The sequence below is a fragment of the Canis lupus genome, chromosome 4 (assembly GCF_011100685.1).
Source record: "Canis lupus familiaris isolate Mischka breed German Shepherd chromosome 4, alternate assembly UU_Cfam_GSD_1.0, whole genome shotgun sequence".
Classification (NCBI taxonomy): Eukaryota; Metazoa; Chordata; class Mammalia; order Carnivora; family Canidae; genus Canis; species Canis lupus.
In genome coordinates this window covers 77,030,256-77,050,424 of record NC_049225.1, presented here as the reverse complement: position 1 = coordinate 77,050,424, position 20,169 = coordinate 77,030,256, and the positions used below count along the sequence as shown (strand labels likewise).

The window sequence follows — 20,169 nt, the reverse complement described above, 5'->3', positions numbered from 1 at the left end:
AGTCCTTAAGACAATTGTTTTTAAATTTTAAGTAAATAAACGTTGTTTAAGAGTTTCACCACCCATTCTATATGAAAGTGAGCAAACAGTACTAATCCATTTTAATAATGTAAAAATGGAAGAGAGTAAGAAAGCACGCTGTTTGTCATCACAAAAATTCATCACAAGTGGCCTCATTGATTCACTTTATCTTCTTCCCCATCTCGCACACCACTCCCAGTGGCCTCTTCCCCTAAATCCTGTACCACACTTCTGCATTTCTGCTGCGCTACATCACTTCCCACTTGGCCACACAATTTCGCACACTACCGATGAATGGATCCTTTGGCAGTACCTCAAAAGAGCAACGTTTTTGGTTTGAGGACTTGTTTGTTTTTGGTTAGGGTTTTTGTTTTTTGGGGTTTTGTTTTTGTGTTTGTTTTGCAAAGCAGGTGGATATTCCTCTTCCTACTTCTGTATTACATCTATTAGTGTTGGTACCAAAACAGTGTCTGAGGGAATCCCTAGTCATTCAATTCTTTCAGGTTTTAATCAAAATCATCCTTCCTCACAGGCCCACCCAGGTTCCTCACACATGCACCTCACAGGACTCACAACCCACAGGAAGGAGTCCACGGGGGTCTAGACTGGAAAACACATCAGCTGCAAACAAGACTCCATGCTGAATTCAAACTCCCTGCTTCCTTCTGAAGATTAAGTCTTTGTTATTGAGTTAAGCTTGACTGCTTCCCTTCTTCTGACCTCAGAAGGCATTCTCTCCCAGGAAACTTCCTCTGTACCTCATGCAGTGAGTGGGCAGGACTCTGCAGGGTTGCATACGTGCCCAGACATGTCTGCATCCAAGGTGATCAGCTCATGCAAGACCCTCGCTCTAGGAGCATTTGTAGTACTTTCACCTGACATGTAATCAAAACCATTAGCTTCAACCTCTCCTGACTAGGAGAAATTGGTTAATAGACCATGTCTTTGCTTACCGAATTCTTTATTAACTCCAATTCTTTTCAAATAATCAATATCCAAATATTCCGTAAAAGTTAATAGTAGACGAGGAATCTCCCAAGTGAACATATTCAAGGGAAACTACGGGCTATACTCAGAGAAGGAACTATTCAGATGATTTTGCAGGTAAGTGCCTTTGTGGAAGCTGATACTTACTATGCAACTTTAGGGAAAAATATAATAAAACCCTATTAGGAGATACCTTCCTATATCACTAATCCAATTATACTGCAGGACAAAATTGTATTTCTGTGTTAAAATGAAATATACTTTATTTCTTCTCCTATGATATAGAAAGTATATCGAGTTATTTTCCTTGGTAAAAGTGACTTAATGGTGATGAATCACACTTGACTACCTTAAAATTAATTCCTGATATATTGCATTATTTTTAAATATGTGAAATAAGAGCAAAAACCTATTTTTTGTATTGAAAAACTTCTATTTTCTATTACTGTGTTAATGTGCAGAGCAAGAATGGTTCGTGTATTATAATTACATCTTTTTCTGTCTAGATTCAGCAGAGGATATGCTAAATTTTAGAAGCTCAAACAGAAAGACCTTTGAATAGGTTTAGAACTGCAAAGATGAAATGCGGAAGTGGATATACAAAAAGGTAATACTCAGGGTCATTCTTGGGCTTTGTCTCCTGGGAGTCACTTCCAATGGCACCAGAAAGATTTGTATAAAGCAGTACATTGCCCACAACAGCAGGGGGACTGTCTGTGATCGTGGAATCTTGGAGATAGTGTGCTGCCAAGGTTCAAAGAACGCAGAAAGAGGACTGTACAATGGCCTATGTTCTAAGATAGAACGCTCTGCTATATATAGATGCAGATGGAAGAGAGAAGTGGCATTTTAGCAATTTTATGAAAATGGAAAGTATTTAGAGAAACTGAGCCCATGTTCGCAGGGTCAGCTAATGTGACTCCAAAAACCATTCTGCTCAGTTAAACATGCATGAAGAAGTTATATTTTGTGTAAATGTACTTCACAGCATGATTAGAGTTCTTTCAAGGAGATACCTTATTGAATAGGTTTTTCAACTTCACATGTTCACATTCTTGAAAGACTAATGGATCCTTCATTAAAGAGATCACAGCTTTTCAGGTGTCATGCTTGAAGACACACAATGAATTGGTCATTAAGAAAATTCAGCCACGCAGAAAGGACAGGAGAACAACTGGCCGACTCCTCTAATGACTCAAACAATGTTGGCAGAGCTGCTGTCATGTACAGGCGGGTTTATAGTTGCAGAACAAGTATTAATTTTTCAGACATAAAGACTAGGTGAAAGAATCCACCACCTCAAGAGGAAGTGTCCACCTTCTAAGAAAACAGTTTGTATACTGGTGCTTTTCATCAAAACAGGTCTACTCACAGTGAACGTTACTACTGTTTCAATTTATTTATTTTGGCTGTAAAATGTTCTGTACCTGAGACGTAAGTCAAAGTAAACACTCCTAGGTAACTAATTACTTTCTCATTAGATCACACACATTCAAGAGACCACACCTTTAAGATTATAAAATTTTGAAATAACATACATTTTGCACTGCCTTCATTGCCTCAGGTGGATTTCCTTACTTTAGGCTGAGTCAGTTTTCATTTTCTGACTAGTAATGAAAAACACCTGATTTGTCCCATTGTGTCCAGTTAATCAAGCCTTACCTTGAAACCCTAAGGAATGAGTAGATTTGTGTTCCTTCATCTGAGTTTATCTAAATATTTGAACTCAACAGTTTCCTGTGTCTGGCTCAAGGATAGACAAGAATTAGGGAGGAAGCCCAGCCTCTGGCAGCAATTTCACAAACCCTTCTCTTCCCCTTTGCCACTGTCATAGGGAAAAAGATTCTGGGAGAAGCCATTCTTTCAAGGATAAGCTGACAATTTGCTAAGCTTATGTAAAAGCACTCTGGGTAACTTCTCGATTAATTTTGAGATTTTTTTTTTCACCTTGTGGTGCTTCAAGGCCAAACGAGCCTTCAAGGAGGTCACAGGGAATGTAAGATCATAAGAAATGCCATAATAGGTCAAATTAATGAGCCAGTTAGTCTGATGTGCTCTCTCTGAGAGTGGCAACAAGGTACATTTTGTGCATGTTGTCAATTTCAAAATATTTGAGGCCATAATCAGGAGCGTTTCTTAGATCAGGTATCTCTTTCAAAGGTCCATGGTTCCCTTTATTAATGTGTAATGCATCTTCACCCATAAATTCATTTAAACTCATCTGACAATATTTTAACCGTGTGCTTTTTGTGTAACGAGCTCTATAAATCTATTGCCTTTAATTTGGCCTAAACTACCTGCTTCACATACATTTCCAAGGGTTTCCAGACTGAAGGAGGCTGGGAGTTGGTAGACCAGTAACTGTGCTCCTGGACACTCTAATTGAAGTCTTTACATTGAGTTGATTAAATATTTAAATCCTCCCAAACAGGTGGTTCCTGATGGTCCATCTACAACTCCTAGCATTTCATGCCAGCTTTTTATTACCCAGGGTCAATAAGCTCCTTCTTATAGTCTACTTAAGTCTTTTCTGTTAGTTAGGCTATTTCTTTCTTTTTATTAGAAAGAGCAAATGATCAGGATTCATAAATAAATAAATAAATAAATAAATAAATAAATAAATAAATAAATAAATAAATAAATAAATAAGCAAGCCTTGTTTCTCAGGGCATAATAACAGGAGCCTGACCACCAAAGAAGCAGGGTGTGTAACCAGCATGGGTCCATGAACATCTGGGCCTGGAGAGATGTACTTTTAATTGACAACAAAATATTAGTGATCCAAAAACTCATTGAAAAAGCAAGAATAAGGAACAAGAATTTGTATTGTATTTTTTTATCCACAAGAGTAAAACAACTTTGGTACAAGATCTGTAGCATGTTCCCCTTAAAAGAAAACACGCACACACACACACACACACACACACACAAACAACTTTTTTTTTTTCAGCTTAAAATGAAGCAAATGCTTGATATAAAAAAGGAAGGGAGTCAGCCATCCATGTCATGAGTTGCACAAAAGTCCACATTATGGTCTCTCAGCCCTGGCTAAAATGCCATGTAGTTGCCTCAATCCTGTAAATTTTGGTTGGTCTCAGAGAGAATGGCTCAATCTCAGAGCCAGTAGAGACCTGAAAGATTTTTTTTCTTGCTTTATAAACTGGAGCACCGAGAGGTTAAATGGTTTTCTTGCAGCCACACAGATGTTGATGGCAAAGCTAGGTATTAGATCCAAGTGTGGCCAAGATGTTGCCATGGATAGCAGGGCTGCCCTTGCTCCAGGGGATCTGTTCTTTCTCAGGACCACTCAAAGTCACCACTGGGATAACGTCTTCTTCCAAGAAGACTTTGTTTTTTTCTAAACTCACACAACACATGCAGTTATTTAGTGAGTAATTAAAACGAAAAAGGCAAACCAAATACACCCAAATCCTACCTTCATTTCTCAACCCACCGAGTAATCCAATAAATTATTTACTTTGGGATTACTTGGGTTAAACAGCATTCCCTGCATACTGTATGAGATGGCTTTGATTTCAAACTTGTTTTAAATAAATAGTTCTATCAAAATAGAATGGCCTTAACTTTCAGCCCTGGGAATAAACAAATAGTCTCAATCAATGACGCTGAGACAACCATTTAACATTTTTCAACAGGCTAAGAAAAGAAATATTTTCATGCCTACAACATTAAGTCAGAAATAGCCTTTGGCACATCTTTAGCTTGGTCTTTTCAAAGGTTGTGGGAAAATATGGGGGAAAAAAATATAAGCAAAATTAGCAAGCTACCATGACAACAGCAAGTACTCAGAAGCAGAGTTGAAACTCTGGAAATCTCAGAGGGAAGCAGAGGAGGGTCCCTAGGACAGTTCATCAGGGAAGAGGCATCAAGCATAAAGAGAATTATTGCTAAATGGACAGATACTGGAACAGATATTTATTGTAATGGATTTCCTGTGGAGTAAAATTTTATCAAAAGGGCACTGTTACTGAGGAGAGACCATTTGCTTAAAATTATAAGTGTTTTTTGCTGTATTGAACTCAATGTGGAAATGCATGTCCTACATTTTTATTTCCGTGGGCTGTCATTTGTGTTAATGGACACAAGAAGCTGCATGTTTAGGAGTAAAGAAAAAATACATGGAGAAGTTTTTTTCATTCTGTTCGTCAGAGTAGCTGAGTCAGGACTCAGGAGTAGACACAGGTCTCCCAGCCTCTTTCTATCACAGCATGATTTTTTTTTCCTAGTTATATTGTAAGCCTTAAATACTTACATTCTTTCATTCACTCAAAAATATTGACATGCAATTACTGCATACTGGTTTTCCATAGCTTTAGGAATATAGAGCTGAACAGGAAAGACAGCATATATTACACCCTAGTTGAAAAGAGCAAGAAAAAAGAAATAAGCAAGTAAACTAATATATAAACAAAAAAATGTCTAGACAGGAGGACCAACAAATACAAAGGCCTCGAGTTAGGAAAGAGTTTGGCATGTGTCAAGAACAAGAGGAGGCAAGTCTATCTAGGTCACAGTCACCTAAGGGGAGTGTACTTTGCATCAGTGTTTGAGGTAAGGTTCAGACCCCTATAAGAGTACGCTGGGAATATTTCATTCTTGTCCTCAACCATCTATTTTTCATACATCTGTCAGAATAATCTAAAAATATAATCCCTCACCTGGACTGTTGCAGTAGAGGCAGATTCTCTATTCACAATGAATACTGAAAATAAAACTGGTAAGGCATGATGGTGGCGGCTTAGATGTGGGAAAAGAAAAGGGGACAGTAACAACTCCTAAGTTTCTAGTCCAAGACAATGAGTAAATGGTGGTGCCGTTTACTAAGATGGGCAAGACAGAGAGAAGAGATTTGAGGGAAAACTGCCTGATGGACAAATTTGGAGCATCCATTAGACATCCAGATAATAACAATATACAGTCCATAGTTCAAGGGAAAGGTCAGGTTTGATAATATAAACTTGTATGTCATCAGCCTATGAATGATACAAAGCAATGGCCCTAAAGCAGTCATCTGATGTGCAGAGAAGAGATAGAACCCGTAGCCGAGCCATGGGCTACATCAACATAGAAGTGGAGAGTGGAGGAGTCAATAAGGAGCCTGAAAAAAAGATGTCGCAAGGAGAAAAAGGAAATAAGGTTAATGTCTGTCACAGAAACCAAGTCTATTTCCAAAAAGATAGGGTAATCGGCTAGGTCTAACACTGCTAAGAGGTTCAGTAAGAAAGAATAAAGGGAAAAGTGTATGTTGGATTTAGCAAGAGGTAAGTCATTGGTGATATTTCCCTGGAGTGACAGAAATGACCACAGTTTTTTGAAGGAACCGCATTATGAATGAGAGGTGTGGAAGGAAAGGCAGCGCGTCTAGGTAAATGTTTCTTCAATAAGGAAGCAGAGTTTTGTTCTATAGAAAATAAAAAAAAAAAATGGGCACCGACTGGAAGGAAACAGAGAAGTGATAAAATCTGAAACCATTGAATTCATCCAAAAAAGACTCAGAGGAGGTAAACAGGATCAAAATTATTTTTTTACCTATTTATAGATTTTACCTAAAATCTACTCAGGGATTACTTGCTTCTCCTTTCCCTGGATGAAAATTCAGGCAATCCCATGACTTTTCTAATTATTCTTAGTAATTCCCAACTCCTACCTTTAATCACTAAACTTGATGTCAGCTTGATAGTTAAAATGTCCTATACCATATAAGAGTCAAAGCCTCCAATTTCATTCAAAGGAAAGACATTTATAAATTACAGTTTTGTGGAAATTTTGTAGATAGAGATCTAAGCTTAAATCCAGTCATGTCCATAGAAATAACAACCTGTAAATTCCTTGGGTGATATAAGAAATATTAGGGAATTAAGTGAGTTTATTCTCTCTTACTTACCTCCCCCTCTCATGGCTGGCTGTTCTTTCTCATCCTTTCTGGGGTTGGAGGGTGGAAGAAGGAGACAGAAAGGAAGGCGGATGAGGAGCATAGGAAAGAGCCCACATGCCAGTGCTATTATCAGCTGGCTTTGTGCTCTTTGGCTCAATGGAAGTTTAAAGTTGTCTCCTCTGTGGAACTTTTTCATGGGTTCCTGGGTGACCTCACAATACTTGTGGCCTCTCACCTGTATTTCCCTAGATCAGAGGAACACATACTCCATTTCTAGCAGTTCCTTCATCTCACCTCACACCATCTCCAGCTTCTTATCTGGTGAAACCTTTTCAATCCTCTAAAGATGATTCTATTAGGTCAAATCTGCAGCGATTCCAGAGCAGCCTCTTCTCACTTATGACCCCAACAAACCCACAAGAGACTCTCCTGAATTCTTTGCCCAAATAGACCCTGGGATTATACTTGGAGTTTGGGCAGCATTGGGGTGCCTGAGTGGCTCAGTCGGTTAAGCGTCTGGCTCTTGATTTGGGCTCAGGTCATGTTCCCAGGGTCGTGATCTCAGAGTCCTGAGATTGAGCCCCACGTTGGGCTTCCTGCTCAGCCGGGAATCTGCCTGAGTTTCTCTCTCCCTCTGCTCCTGCTCCTCCCCCTGACCCTGCAATCTCTCTCTTTCAAATAATTAAATCTTTAAAAAAAAAAAAAAAAAGAATTTAGGCAGCATCAAAGTTTTTTCACTTTGGTTTTCTAAACCATTCCATCTCTGCCTGTTAAGTTGTTTTTTTTTTTTTTTTTTTTTCAGTTTGGGGTCACACTCTAGGTTCATTAAGAAATCATCATATTCTCCAAGCCAACTCTCTGAATATCTTTTCACACATCTTAGATGAGGGACAGTAGAAGGAGGAGAAAGATTCATCTCACATGGGCTGCTCTTCAAAGAAATCTTCTCCAAATCCCTGCTTTTATATCTGACTTTTTTTACTCACATTTTGAGTGTAGTATTCAAGGGTCACATAACCACTTCCCTAAAACTCCTCTAGATTCTGCGTATGATTTAGCACCTGCTTCGGAATGCAGCATCTATTTCATTATGGTCCTCAACTGAAATTGCAACTTTAAATCTCATCGCAAATTTTTTTTAACGCAGAATAATCTAAAGCAAGCCCATAAGTTGATATGAATGATCAAGAACAAAATGACCCAAAACAATCCAAGAAGGAAAGAGAGTAACTACAGAAGGGAAATTCCTGAAGTAGGGAAGTGGGGATGGAATCAAGAGAGCTGGGGGAGGGATGTGATTATGTGTATAGCAGTATTCAATGTTTCTAATGAAAATTTTGTAAAATCTAAAAATATAATTTGATCTCATCTTTATAACTGAAGCAAATATTGATCTGGTTTAAATTAGTTATCAGCAATACTGCACTGTCTTTATATCAACAACACTAGAATACCAAAGGCTTCCAGATATGTTATTATTATAAGCATTTGAGGTTTTAAAACAATTTACAGGATGCCTGGGTGGCTCAGCGATTGAGTGTCGGGCCTTTGACTCAGGGCGTGATCCCAGGGTCCCAGAATCGAGTCCCACATCAGGCTCCCTGCATGGAGCCTGCTTCTCCCTCTGCCTGTGTCTCTGCCTCTCTCTCCCTCTCTGCTTCTCATGAATAAATAAATAAAATCTAAAGAATAAAAAATAAATAAAACAATTTTACAATGCCTCCTTTTATTGATAGTTAAAAGCTTCACAAAGTCTGCCAAGTTGTAGCAGAAAACAAAATTATACAGACCTAGAATCTCTTATCTGAAATCCCAAAATCTAAAACGCTCTGAAAAAATGGAGTCATCCATAAATTTTGGTGAAAAAGATCTGACCTGAACTGAAGATAGGTTATTCATAGTCTCTTTATCTTACTGTGGATGTTAAACTTTGCTGGGAAAATATTAATCTGTTGGATCGTGAGGTTTTGCCCCAGATCTTGCTATAAGTATTACATAGTATGCATATGAACAATATTACCTTTCCAAAATTGAGGGGCAGGTGGGAACTTGAATTCTTAAGCATTTCTGGCCCTAAGAGTTTTAAATGGCAGATTATAAACCTTTAGTATAAACAGACTGTAATATCTTCGTGAATTTCAGACTACTTAAGCATTTAACGAAGTCCAAATTTATGGAATTCAGTATAAAGCAGAAATCCTGCCTTGGAGAAAGAGTACAAAGACCTTTTTGTAACCTTGTCTTACGTATATCACCAATAGCATGCAAAGACTCCAAGGAGCAAATTAAAGCAAGATATAGTGCACTGTCTCCAAAGAAAGCTGGGCTTTTCTGCTAGCCTCCTTATTTCATCTGGCTTACAACATTAAGCATGTTAATAATCAGAGCACTCTTTGACCACGCCAGCCTTCAGATCCCTGGAGTTCAAGAAAAATTGCACAGTAAATCTACTGTGGTAATTTGGAATATGTATTACAAATACAAAGGGAATCTACATTTAATCCATCTGTAAAAATCATATCTTAAAATCATCAGGAAAGGAGGATAAGGTTTATGGTGCATAATTCTATCCTCAAAGAACTTTAGCTGACCAGCAAAATGCCTTTTGATACCACATTATCTGTTTTAATCTTTAAAAAGTTCTACCCTTGACCAAAATGGTTTTTAAGAGCAATGGTGCTGAAACATGTTGTGCTGTCAACCATTGTATTTGGAGTCGAAACCCGCATCACTCACTGAGTTATCACCTAAGGGAAAGAACACATTCGACTGCCTGAGAGTCATGACCACACAAATGTCTCATATCTCAGGTGTTAAAACTGACTCAATTAAGGAGAGTCAACAAAGACGTGCATAAAGATTAGATAATACTTTTCAACCCAAGATGTGGAAACAAAAAACTTTTAAACCTTTTAAGGACAAAAAAAAAAACCTATTATAGGAGCTAAAGAATGTATGTGTTACAACACAGCACTGATTTATTCATTCCTTTGGAAGCCTGACTGAGGTAGAAACAGGATGTAAAAAAATAATAATAATAATGTTCAATAATGAAAATGGTAATTTTGCTGAGAAACTGATTTTTTAAACTCTAAACCTTATTAGAACTCATGTTCAGACACCAAATGTACAGTGGTCAGCCTGCCTTCTAAAATATAAGTACAAAAAAAAATAAAATAAAATAAAATAAAATAAAAGTACAGAGAATAAAACATAAGCCTAATACAAAGCTATGACACCAGTGCCAATTACATCCCCCCTCCCAAAGCAAGGTCATTGAGAGTGCTCCCCAGGAGAATGTTCCCTTGATGCCTGTATCTCTAGTGTGTCCAAAAATATTATTTTCTATTAAGGTGATTAATATTCATTTAGGTTTTGTTTATCAACTTTCTTTTCTGCATGAATTACTAGCAATTATCATTATGGAGAAGGAGGAGAAAAGGCAAGAGAAGGAGGAGAAGAGATGAAGATAGAGGAAGTAAATGGCCCATAAAACTCTCCTACTTACATACCCTAATCAACTGATGTAAACACTAATGACTGCTTTATCCTGAGATGCTGGAGTTGGGGCGGGGAGGGTGTCTCTGTCATCTCATATTCTGTTTTCCTTGGTTGTGTTGTTGTTTAGTCTACACTTTATTTGATTATAGACTCTACACCTTCCTGAGAATAAGCATTTCATCCTGCTTTTTGAATTTCTGGTATTCAGAATCAATAAAAATAAATACCCAAACAGGCTAAGGAAGTAATTTCCTAAATATCCTTACCGAATATGATTAAAAATAAACACAAACTAAGCGTTCATCCAATGAGAGGATGTGTGCCTGGCACTAAGTTTCAGACTTTCAAACTCTTAATTCATTACCACGAAAACAGAAACATGAAATGACCGAACATACTAGAGTAACATGAAGACCCGCAGAAGCTATTGTTGGAGATTTACTTTTTTCTGGGAGATAAAATTTGCTTTTCCAGCTTCCCTTCCAATGACTTGACAAAATAATGACAGGATTTAAGAACATAAAGCTTGCAACTCAATTGTAGTAATTTCTGTTTTCCTAGACCTCATGTGAGATGAAACTACTCTACATATTAAGAAGGCTAGTGCCTCTGAGGTCAGAGCTATAGGTACAGTTTTATTTCACAAATTTTTAAGGGGGAAATGCTGGTTTCAGTGAAGCTCACTAATTTTGATTTCCAGTATACTGGCCTTATCTCATAATTTAAACTATTTTTAAAATTTTAAAGACAGAATCCACCAAAATAATGAAAACATCTATTCAGTGGTGACACCCCTTTCTGGTTAACATCACTGAAAAGAAACCTGGCACTGTCAGGAGGTACTATACAGCCATAAATGTTTTTTTCAGTTCCCAGGTGGGAATGGTAAGCAATCTTTTACATACCCTTTCTCCTTTTTCTGACTATAATGCTTTTAGATTCCATTTGGGAGTGTGTCTAATTCATTTTTCCAGCTTAGCAAGACTGGCCCCTAGTCATTTCCTATTTCCTCTCTTGCTGTGAGCAGAGATACATCTCTGTAGAAGCTTGTAGGTCCCAGTGATTATCTCCTTGGACCAAACATGTGCAGGTCCTGCTTTGTGCAACTAGGAGGAAGTCTGCTCCTGTCAGGAACAAGCCTTAATAAAGTGGTGATAAACCAACAGGGGAGCTAACTCACTAACAAAAGAGAACACCTCTGAAGCTTCAAAGTTGCTGAAAAACAAATGCAGCACGTAGGAGACAGTCTTATTAAAAACTTTTTAAGACTTTTAAATGACATTTTATAAAACAGAAGCCTAGCCTAGTGCCCTTTGTCTACTGTATAAAAATCTTTATTGTTGAAATTAAAAGAAATTAGAGAATAAAGGTCTGTTCTTTATTAAGAAAATAATTAGAGTACATCCATTTCTTGACCTCATTAGTCATTATACTTCCATTAAGGGCATTATTTTCCAATTGGCATATTGGTCAATTTAATGCTAAGCTTCTCTGTTCAAGAAAGCATATGCCCATGTTTTGGGTTTCTTTTTTTTTTTTAATTCATACTAAATTAAAATTATTTTATTTTGCCTGATATTTCTCTAAACCAGTTTTGAAAATAGCCTTTTGATGTGTACTCAGGACAATAAAACCTACCTACCACACAGGGTCATTCTAATTCCTTCCCCAAAACCACTCTTACTTGTAGCCATGACATTGTTTTAGTTTCTGTTTTTTTTTTTTTTCTTTTTCCTTTTCTAAATTTTTGAAGTCTGTCAGAAAACTGACACCAATAGAAAAATACAAGTACATCAAGTGATCATTAAACACACTTAACATATGATTGTTGACTTGCCATTAGGATTTTTTTATGGTACTCAGTTCAGAAGTGAAAGAGTATATGTGTCTTCAAAAGAAGTCAAGAGAGCACCTAAGAGAGGGGGGCTCTATCTCATTTCTTTTTTTTTTTTTATCTCATTTCTTATAACAAGGTTAAGGATCTTACTGTATCATTCCATCACAGATAATAAAAGCAGTAGATGCTGATGTCAAAAAAAATCACCATTTGATTATTTTAAACTTCACGCATATAAGTAAAGGAAACGATTAACTTGATGTGCGCAGATACCTCACTGTTTTTCATGCAGTACTTCATGTACTGCCCTCACACAGTTAGGCATTATTTATACTTCCCAAAGAAATACACAGATGGGGCAAAGTAGCTTGCATCACCTAAAGCGTATTTCTCTTAGTGTCTTCCCATCAATGCCCCCAATTAAAAATATCAACCCACAAAAACATAAAAGTCATTTGTCTGCTTTGCAAACACAGATTCAGGAAATGGCCCCAAACTCCTCTTTCCAATTGCATTTCCAGTGAATGTTATCAACAATGATGATGAGTTAAGGCTATTCACAGATGAATTAGGGCTATTCACAATTCTCTGTCCACTCTGTGGGAGAGCTGTCCTTCGTGCCCACCTGGCTGTTTATTGTGTCATATGACTTCCTTTGGACAATGAGAGGTAAGTACAAAGGACAAGTGTCACTTCTCTGGAGGAGTTTTAAGGCTGCATTCTCTTTTCCCTGGGAAGCTGATGGTCAGATGGAGCCTTCATTAGTTTGACTCCTGAGTGACCACATTGAGCAGTGCCTCCCTCTGTCAATCCAAAATAAACATATAGCCTAGGGGAGAAATAAACTCCCGTGGTATTAGTCCACTGAGATTTTAGATTTTTTTACTGCGACTTAACTTAGAGTACCCTAACACATCATCTCACAGAGAAACATGAGCATCCTAAAGGTGGGAGCAAAGTCAGCCATCACCACTGCATGCTTATTCAAAATAACATAAATCAACTACCCCTACAAATCTCTAAAAGGCCACTTATTCTTTCATTTTAAAATCTAAGCTGTGTATATTTTAAAAGATGCACTTTTCCATTAAAAATGGCTATTTATTATTATAGTGAGGTTTTCAGCAGTCATGAGGATTTGACATAGTAGTTAATAGTAAAAACATTTACATAGCACCCTAAAACAGTTTAAATAAATTCACATTTTACGTTAAGATCATTATGATTGAGGGAGGTCTGAATAGAATTTTCTTAGTTTTATTGTACATGGTTTACAGAGAATAACATGACAATTCCTGTGTCAATACTGATTGCAATGCACTTTGAAAATGGCAAAGTGAAAATATTAGGCTTAAATGTTTAAAAGAAAACTAAATACTACATCGAAGAGGGAAAATGGTTTTATTTTAGACGCTTGAATGCATGATCTGTAAGAAAAAAAATAACTGCATATTAGACTACTTGTCAGAATTCTAGAAATATCTCAGAGAAATCATTTTGAAGTTAAAGAACATTAGCTCAAGGTCCCAGTGTACACTCACAAGAGATGACAGCACTGCAAATCCTCGCTGAATGGTGTGGCTTCATCAGGCCTCTTGGGAAAGTGAAATCATAAAGTCACCAAATGCTATCGCCTATGAACCACTAGATATGACAGTGTCATGAAGTAACTGAGCACTCTATGAAGCTGGACAAATGACACTTCTTAGATGGTTTGGGGTGTGTAATTAATGGAGAAGTGTGTTAGCTTGAGGAAATACTAGAACGCAGAGAAATCAATATTATTTAAAAATTGGGTAGAGGAAAGGCTCATACATTCTTTTGGCAAATAGTAGTTCTACATAAGAGTGAGTGTGTGTGTGTGTGTGTGTGTGTAAGAGAGAGAGAGAGAGAAAGATAGAAAGAGAGAGCAGATGCAATCACACACGTTCTACCTAACAACTGACCATTACTGGACAAGTATTTATTGAGGGCTTATTGTATTAAAGTTTCTAGATTTGGTGGCATGGACAACACAACGATGGTTGAAAAGCACCCTGTGGTCTCCAAAACTTTACAGCCTAGGCCATGCCAAGTATTTTATGTCTTAGACGCATAATGCATATCTGCTACAGCACTTTGCAACCCAGCCCATGCTCTGATAACTGTAGATTTAATAAATACTTAGTTGAATGAATAAAAAAATGGCTGAGGATGAAGTCTGTCAATGTTTTTATGCATAAATTTCAATTTCTGAAAACTTGCTACTCTTCACTTGGTAGATTCAGAAAGCCCCCTGCAATATGGGGCCTCTCTAACTCACAGCATGATGGATTTGTTAGTAATATTGTGACAATTTTATAATAATCATGATACAGCAATTTAAAGTGTTAACCGGGTTGCCTGACTGGTTCAGTCGATGGAGTGTGCGACTCTTGATCTCAGGAGTTCAAGCTCCACATTAGGTGTAGAGATTACTTAGAATAAAATCTTTAAAGAAATAAAAAATAAAGTATTGACCAATGCCTTATATAATAAAAAAGTGAACAGCTGAGTTACAAATGGCCAAGAGGGAAAAGAGAACTAAGGGAATCGTAATTCTAAGCAAAAACCTTGAAATAAAATACCTTAAAAGGTTTTGAATCAGCTCATTTTACTATTAATTTGAAACACTGACAAAAAATATTGGATAGTTTAGTCTTTAACTCACACTCTCCTTCCATACCTATAGAAATATAACAAAGAAGGCATGTGTATATACACATATATGTATATTATTTATTTTTTATCCCACTCATTCCTAACCTCAGCCTTATGAAAGATAAAGCACATTATCAGGATGTTTTAGGTTTCAAATAATTAATACACAAAACCTACTCAAACTGGCATAAAGTTAATTAGCTCACGTATCAAGAAAGCTTCATTGGCTAATTCTGTTTTTCAGCAATGTCCTCCAAAACCTAGATTTTGTTGAAATTTTCTTTGGGTTATACTTAGTATATCAACTTTGTCTTCACAGTTTTAGAGGCCATCCCTGTTATCTGCTGTTCCAGGAAGGCACAAAAACTTCCAACAGAAAAGGAGAAGAGGTGTCTGTGTCCTTTTGTCAGCAGGAAAATCTCTCTGAGAAGCTTTGCAGCTCACTGCTCCTTTCCCGTCCCTCAGAGCTCATTAGCTACACTGGGTCACATGCCCACCCCCCATACCTTTCACTGGTAAAGTGACTGGTTCAGATGGTTATGAATTAGTAGGGGTCTAGGGCCTCCTCCCTGAGCACATGGCCACAGAAGAAACAGCGAACACAACTCCTTCAAAATTAGAAATCAGCCAACTGAGTATGGAGGGCAAGAAACTAAGTGTTTGCTATAGAATATTCTTTTTAATGCACAGCTAATCCTATTATTCACATATTCCTTATTTGTACATTTCCCTACTCACTAAAATTTATTTGTAACCCCTAAATCAATGCTTACGTACTTTTGTGGTCATTCATGTGTGGAGTAGTGGAGTAGTGAAAATTTTGAGTCACCTGACAGGAGCCCGTTCCTAGCTGAAGTCAAACAAGGTGATGTTTCAGCTCTATAAACAAGTATCCTTCTCAAGTCTATTTAGTGCCCTGTTTTCTGCATATTGTGCTATGTTGGTTATTTCACTATTTTAAATGGCCTCCAGGAATAGTGCTGAATTGCTGTCTAGTGTCCAGTGCTAGAAGGCTGTGATGTGCCATACAGAGAAAAATACATGTGTTAGGTAAGCTTCATTTAGGCATGTTAGAATGCTGCTGGCCAGGAGTTCAATGTTAATCAATCAATAATATGTATTAAGCAAGCCGTCTTTAAGTAGAAATAAACATAAAACAAGGTTATATATTGATCCATTGATGGAAATATATGACCAGAGGCTCACAGGAACCTAACCCTGTACTCTCCCTGTGAGTGATTGTTCAGTATTCACTAATGCAGTGTTCACAACAACTTGCCAGAACAGAACTACTGCAAATAATGGGGACTAACTGTGTAATGAAACTGAGATATAACTAGGTCAGGTCACATAGTCATAACTAGCAGGCCTGACCTCAAATCCAAACCCTGTAACATTGCAAGGACTTTGGACTTTATCCTGAGAACAGTGGCAAAAAAAATTGAAAGGTTATAAGTAGGGAAAGCCATGAAGAGATGTGCAATTCTAGAGCATTATACTAGATACGATCTGGAGAACAAACTAGAAAGAAAGAAGATTGAATTTGAGGAGAGACCCGGTCAGAGGGCTATTGCAGTAATCCAGGCAAGAAGTGATGATGAGAGAGGAATAGAATAGGAAGCTACGGACAAAGATATAAACTGTCTCCCTCTGAGATAACAGAAAACAGAACCACACACGACATAAAGACTGGTCACCAAGAGAGGATGTAAGAGGGATACAGTGAAAAAGGAACAGTGAAGTTTAAGAGGGAAAAAAGTGCATACTAGAAATAAAAAGAGAAGGATCCAACTTCAAAATCCTGGGTACCAGCTTAAGCCTGGCCCAATTTCAGATTCTCATCTGAAAATCTTAGCAAAACCCCAGTTCACAGCCTCTATTAATATTAGAGCATTAAATTTTAATAAGTGGAAAATGGAATTCATAAGGCCTCTCAGTTGCATCCAATAGGGAGTTGACCAGTCGTTTGTGATTTTACACATCTCTTGATAGAAACAGCGTTACAAATACCCAGCTGAGCATTGGGATACATCATGTAAACGTGTGACTCTCCCTGGAGGACTTTCTGTCCCCAAAGTAATGATTGAATTACAATTGAGTTATAAATATGATAGTCCCATCTGTGATCAACATCAAAATTTTCCTGATGTAGTATCTAAAGTAAAATTTATCCGAAACCTCCAGAAGTATTCAAAACTATCACACATTTGAATGCAGGTAAGTAAAATAAGAATTATGCTTCTTAATATTTACTATCATGTCATATTGCAGATGGAACATTTTGGAATTTGAAGTCTTATCAAGTCTCCATAGAATTATATGAGAGAAGAGAAGGGAGAGAGAGAAATCTCCATGCTTGAAAACGGTGAAATTTAGAATATTAGAGCATGTTAAGTCCTTTTCTCTATTACGTATTGATGTCCAGTGCATTGGCATCCCTAGTTCTTATGACATGTAAATAACCTGAAGTATCTCATAATAATAATAACATTATATTGTGCTGTACAATATCCAAACAATTAATGCTAATATATGGCCAAAGGTAAACCTTTCCATGCTGTGCATTTGAAACGTGGGCTTGAGGTATTACATAAATGATAAGCACACACTTGGATGACCCACTGTACTATAATCCTCTAAATAAAAGACCTTCAAAGCTCTTAGTCTTTCAACAAGTTCATTAAAACCTTTCAGATACACTCACTTAAAAAGATGATCAATGAAATTAGAGATTTGGGGATTATTTTAGAATATTTTCCAAGTGCTAGAACTGAAGAGATATACAGTAAGTGTATATTCATTTCTATTCCTCCTACTGTTGACCATCCTACAAATGATTTGTGCGGAGTGTCTCATAACTAGAATATATTTTTCATATCATATTTGTCAAGGTAAATGCTAGCTGCTGTAATAGATAAACCTCAACTTTTCTGTGGCCTAACACAACAAAAGTTTATTTTTTGCAGGACAATTAGTGAGGGTGGTCTTGGTTGGGGAGTTTTCCACATGGCCACTCAGTGCCCATACTTCTTCTGTCTCCCTTAGGATGCTGCCCTCTTCTAGATCCCAGGAGTTCTCTTCATTCACCCGGTGGATACTGAAAGAGACTATGGCCATGACCCATCTGTTTCTCAATCACACGGGTCTGAAAGTCACTTCTCTTATGCTTCACTATTGAGAACTAGTCACAGAGGCCCACCTCTGAGGGCAAAGGAACTGGGAAATGCAGCTGCATCATTCCACACTGGACAGTTTCCACAGACCATTCAACCAAGTGTCTCTGTCTCACGTGTCATTTGCATTTCTTCTCAATGTTTTTTCCTTTAAAGACCTTGGTTACAGGGGGAGTCAAATCATCACACACAATTCCACATGCAATAAATCTTTTTTGTTATAGAACAGAAATATTGGGGCACCTGGGTGGCTCAGTCAGTTAAGTGTCTGACACTGGCTCAGGTCATGATCCCAGTCCTGGGATGGAGCCCCATGTTGGGCTTCCTTCTCAGTGGGGAGCCTACTTCTCCCTCTCTGGCTGCCCCGCCCCTGCTGTGCTTGCTTACTCTCCCCATCTCTCTCTCTCTCTTAAATAAATAAAATCGTAAAGAAAAAAAAAAAAAAGAACAAAAATATCTGTTATGCCCCTTCCATAATACTAAAGTAGACTTCAATTGCATCAAGATGTTTATATCAAATAGTGCTAATAATAAGAATACTTTAAAATCGGGATGAGAAAAAATTTCAGCATTTATTAAAAAGTATTCATCCTTTATCACTCCATTCTTTACTCCCCTTGAAAGTTTTAGGTTTATGATGAAACCTGTTTCCCTATTTTCTAAAACAAAAAGCATAGAAATCTACCACTAGAAGAGACTTTGATCCACCAGGGCTTCAGCATCTAGTCGGCTGAGGTACAGAAGCATAATGACCTTGTTTACTTACATTTTTTCACATCTTAATCAAATTGTTAACTGAGGTTCATACTGACATACCCAGGCTCCACTGTCCCAAACATCACCAATTTGCTCTAAATACAACTTTAAGCAGTTGTGAAATCTAAATCTTAGCCTTTCCATATACCTCAAACTAATACACAGTTATATATGAATTATATATCAATGAAGCAGGAAAAAATTTAAATAAATCTTAGCTTTTTTTTTCCCCACTGCTAGAGAAATTACTCATGAGTCAAGGAAAGTAAGTGGTTATACTTTGATTTCAAATAAATGGAACAGTGAATATAAGATTTGTGTGAACTATAAACATAAAAATTACTTTGAAACAATCCTAAAGATATTTTAAGTTAAGAAAAAAAAGTCCCATTTAAGATGAGGCAAAGATGGCCTCAGATAAACTGCCCGGATGGCTCGGCAGTTTAGCGCCACCTTCAGCCTGGGGTGTGATCCTGGAGACCTGGGATCGAGTACCACGTTGGGCTCCCTGCATGGAGCCTGCTTCTCTCTCTACCTGTGTCTCTGCCTCTCTCTCTCTCTCTCTCTCATGAATAAATAAATAAAATCTTTAAAAAAAAATCAGGCAAATAACTTATAGAGCCATAGGAAAGGAAAGAACATGCCTTTGGGTTCAAAAGAAATTATGCTGAACTTCAGCAGAGGGAACAGAATAGAAAAAATAATGCAAAAATATTTATGATCAGACTGCCAAGATTTTTTTTAAGATTTTATTTATTTATTCATGAGCTAACACACAGAGAGAGGCAGAGACATAGACAGAGGGAGAAGCAGGCTCCCTGGTGCAGGACTCGATCCCAGGATCCCAGGATCCCAGGATCACACACTTGAGCTAAAGGCAGACACTCAACTACTGAGCCACCCAGGTGCCCCTAGACTGCCATGATTACCAAAGAATGTCTTTACTCCCGAAGGCCAGTTAATTGGCACAATAACTCTTTTAAAAGTATGGTAATGATGCAGTGAAGTAAGTTTCTTATGAGCACTTTAATAGACAGCTGGTAGATGACATCAGGTAAGGACTGAACAGCAACTCAAGCACTAATGGGACAGACAACAAAAAGTGAAAGGAATATGAGACAAAACATTTTTCATCCTTGCACGGAGGTGTATCTATAGTTCAAATGGAACTCAGGAAAGAGGGGTCAACCTTAAACTGTAATTTTGCCTCTTTCACATTGTCCTGAAATTATGTTAAGCCTTAATCAGAAAATCTGTTAAAAGAGCTTTCTGTAGAATAATGAAATTCTCCCTCCTGGTCTGCTCTTTTCCACACCATG

The 20,169-nt window shown here is 37.5% G+C and overlaps 1 long non-coding RNA gene and 1 pseudogene across 1 annotated transcript; one reads left to right on the top strand and one right to left on the bottom strand.

Annotated features, from left to right (window-relative positions):
• Positions 1 to 20,169, bottom strand: part of LOC612647 — a 197,962-nt pseudogene that overhangs the window by 160,355 nt on the left and 17,438 nt on the right.
• LOC102155945 lies at positions 840 to 18,482 on the top strand. The gene is made up of 3 exons (XR_005358634.1): positions 840 to 1,125; positions 1,515 to 1,615; positions 17,967 to 18,482. It is a non-coding gene; the product is annotated as an uncharacterized LOC102155945 (long non-coding RNA).